The following is a 4,369-nucleotide window of genomic DNA, read 5'->3' on the forward strand; positions in this document are numbered from 1 at the left end:
CCTATATACATGATCATACCTAGATACTCTCATAACTATGCTCAATTCTGTCAATTGCTCAACAGTAATTCGTTCACCCACCATAGAATACTTATGCTCTTGAGAGAAGCCACTAGTGAAATCTATGGCCCCGGGGTCTATTCTCATCATATTAATCTTCCATTATTGCTTTGCTTTTTACTTTGCTTTTTATTTTATCTTGCATCTTTATATCAAAAATACCAAAAATATTATCTATCATATCTATCATATCTCACTCTCGTAAGTGATCATGAAGGGATTGACAACCCCTATTCGCGTTGGTTGCGAGGAGTTATTTGCTTTGTGTAGGTACGAGGGACTCGCGCGTGGCCTCCTACTGGATTGATACCTTGGTTCTCAAAAACTGAGGAAAATACTTACGCTACTTTGCTGCATCATCCTCTCCTCTTCGGGGACATCCAACACAGTGGTCGAGAGGTAGCAGTAACCGACTCTGTGTAACCCTAGCCCCCTCTGTTGTCTATATAAACCGGAGGGTTTAGTCCGTAGAACAACAATCATACCATAGGCTAGCTTCTAGGGTTTAGCCTCTACGATATCGTGGTAGATCAACTCTTGTAATACTCATATCATCAAGATCAATCAAGCAGGAAGTAGGGTATTACCTCCATCGAGAGGGCCCGAACCTGGGTAAACATCGTGTCCCCCGCCTCCTGTTACCATCCGCCTTAGACGCACAGTTCGGGACCCCCTACACGAGATCCGCCGGTTTTGACACCGACGTTGGTGCTTTCACTAAGAGTTCCACTGTGCCGTCACCATAAGGCTTGATGGCTCCTTCAATCATCGGCAACGATGCAATCCAGGTTGAGGTTTTCCTCCCCGGACAGATCTTCGTATTCGGCGGCTTCGTACTGCGGGCCAACTCGCTTGGCCATCTGGAGCAGATCGAGAGCTACGCCCCTGGCCATCAGGTCAGGTTCGGAAACTTGAACTATACTACCGACATTTGCGGAGACTTGATCTTCGACGGATTCAAACACATGTCAGGTGCGCCGCACAATCACGATGGGCATGACTTAACTCTGTCGTCGGACAGTGTTTGGGAGATCACACCTGCAACTACTCCAGCCTTCAATCCAGAACAAATCGCGCCATCTGGGGACGGATGGATGGACCCCTCCCCAGAGGCCGCACACTCAGTGGTGATAGCGCCAAACACTGACTTCACCTCCTACGAAACCTGTGTTGCCGAACCATTGGATTCGTCCCCGGCCACGGACTCCGAGCCGCTTGTGTCCGTGCCCATCAAATCGGATTGGGCACCGATCATGGAGTTTACCTCCGCTGATATCTTTCAGCACTCGCCTGTTGGCGACGTACTAAATTCTCTGAAGTCTCTCTCCTTGTCATGATGAGGACATCAATACCATTGTTACACCCACAGCCCCTACTGTTACATATACTTTACCAATTACTAGAGCTCGCGCACGCCAATTAAATTACCAGGTACTTTCGTTTCTTGGTAATGATTCTAATGTTCATGAGATTATGATGCTGCCTAAATTGGATACATTTGTTTTGCTTACAAATGAAGGGCCTAGCTTGGAGAAGGATGAACATTGGAGCAAGAACACGCATGGAGTTGATGGCATGCGCAAGGGGATCAAGAACGGGGTTACAAGTGATGATTTCAGGACTTTGAAGCCGCCATAAGGAGTGTATGAAGCCTTGGACGAAATATACAAGATGCCACTTCATAATATTCGTCCATAGGCTATTCTAGGTGCTGCGTCACCTTATTAATGGGCCAGGTCCATGTAATTTCGAAATACTTAAGTATAGGCTATTTTTAGAGTCCGTATGTGTGGGGAAACAAGAGTTAGGGTTGGTTTCGGACCCCACCCTCAAGGGCCACGAAATTCCCCCCTCTTCCTCCATATATACAGCCCTTAGGGCGTCGTTTAGACTTTGGGTTTTGTTTAGATTAAAAGTTCGCCATAGCTGCAACTTCACGTACTTCGTTTGTGTCCAACGACCAGACCAAGACGTCACAGAACCCCACCTTGATCAATAAAGCTTTCATCTTATATTCGCAATATCCCGATTGCAATCTCAGTTTCTTGCTTGTTCTTCGTTTGCTCGCAGGAAACAGACCCTCGTGGTCAAGTTGATCGTGCTTCGGCGTGGTCAATAACCCTCGGAAGTTGGTTTAGCGATTGCTAAGGCGCGACGTCTCACACGTTCGTAGTCGGATCATCAAGGCCGACTCCCACAGAAAACGATAGCCACCATCTCATTGAAACATCGGGAAACCTTAGCCTCTATCAAGTGGTATCAGATTTCCAGGTTGCTCTGTGAGATTTTACAGTTTTTCACAGATTAGATCGAGTCTGTTCTTCATACCTACAGTCCACAAAAAAGCCAGAAAAAAAATTAGGGTTAGTTCATCATATTCGAACCAATCTGAGCCTTTGCATAATCTTTTTAGGGTTTTTGCTTTGTTGAATTTGCGGTTGCATCGTCGTGTCAAGTTGCTGGTCTTAGAGTCTAGTCTTTTAGAGTTTCGAGTTCTGGTCATAAGTTGTCACGCCGCCGCCGCACCATCATCATCACCCATCTACCACTTTTGCTTATCCGCCACCGCTCTGAATCCATATCCATATACCACCACCAATCCGTATCCATATACCACCACCAATCCGTATCCATATACCACCACCAATCTGTATCCATATACCACCACCGCTGCCATATACCACAACCATATATCCACCACCAATCCGAGTTCTTCTCATATTAGGGTTGTTCTTGAGATCAATCTAAATTCTGATTCGTGTTTCCTTGCCTGCGTAGGTCTCAGGAAAAAAAAGAGTCTGGAGACCCCCGGGCAGTTTTTAGGCCAAAATTTTCACGGGCAAATTTTTTTCCCTATCCTATTTTTAGGCTTTTCTGAGTCTTTTGAGCCACGTGCCATCATAGTGATTTTTTGTCGCACTTTTTCGTCGTCGCTGCCCTGATTTCTGAAAAAAGTGAAAAAAAAATTCCGTGCCCATCCTATCAGTTTGACGAGGGAAGAGTTTTGAGACACTCGCCATTATAGTGATTTTTCGCAAAAAAAAGAGGTGCGCAAAAAAAAGGAGCGCAAAAAAAAGAGCAAAAAACAAGAGTGTTCCCTTATTTACGTGCAGCGCCGTGATTTTGTTAGTGTTCTAGGCTCGCGTCTCTAGCACGGTCTAGCCTAGGACCAGCACAGTACCGTCGTTGAGCGTTTATTCAACTTTGCATCTCTGAATTGATTATTGCTGACCCTTTTTGCTACCATACTATAAGCCTTCCCAGCTCCACATACATCTACGTCGTGCATTTGACACTCCCTGGCAATCGCTCTATCCAAGCTTTTGAGAGTTTTGACTACAACGGTTGCCGATCACCGCCTGCTGCTGGGTAAGAACTGGTAAGAATTTGAGATTTGCTTGACGGATTTGTGACACCCGCCACCACCACCACTCGTTAGTAGTCCGTAGGATCATATTCTTGTGTGTTTCTATTGCTGCTAACCATGCCAGGATCACAAGCTGACGAGACTGACTGGGAGAACTTGACGAACAAGGAGCTTCATGATACATTTCAGCAAATGATGAGTGGACAGGTGCACGATGTGATAAACAGATTTGAAGAGGCCATGGAGAAGATAGATTGCATGGAGAAGACGTTTGAAACAAAGCTCGATAACAAGTTTGCTGAATTTCTTTCGCGTTTTCCACCACCACCACCGGCTGCTCCTGCCGCACCTCTGCAACAACAGCAACAACATCGACTACCTCCACGTCGGGAAACGGCCCTCCGCCGAGCGAGCCGTGTCCCTCTTCAGTCGGGCTAAACTCCTGGTGCTGCTGTTGATACTTCTGTGGCTCCTACTGCTGATGTGGAGGAGGATGATTATGTGGGAGATTATGAGGATGAGGTTGATCAAAATCAGAACTACGTGCCACCACCAGCACAGCAACCACCAGGTCATCCACATGCAAATAATGGCAATGGTAGGGCTCACCCTCAGGTACGAGATCATGAGCATCTCCCTAAACTAAAATTGAATATTCCACCATTTGAGGGTAGATATGTTCCTGATATATATCTTACTTGGGAGTTAGAAACTGAACAACGATTTACATGTTTACAATATCCTGAGGAGAGACGTGTTCCTGCTGCTGTTTGTGCGTTCACTAGTTTTGCATGTGTTTGGTGGTCTGAGCATTGTAGATTATATCCTATTCCGGCTACTTGGGCTGCTTTGAAAACTGCTATGTGTACTCATTGGGTTCCACCATATTATCAACATGAATTACTTCAAAAATTGCAGCGCTTAAGACAGGGAAAAAATTCC

This window comes from Triticum aestivum, chromosome 2A, assembly GCF_018294505.1.
Source record: "Triticum aestivum cultivar Chinese Spring chromosome 2A, IWGSC CS RefSeq v2.1, whole genome shotgun sequence".
Classification (NCBI taxonomy): Eukaryota; Viridiplantae; Streptophyta; class Magnoliopsida; order Poales; family Poaceae; genus Triticum; species Triticum aestivum.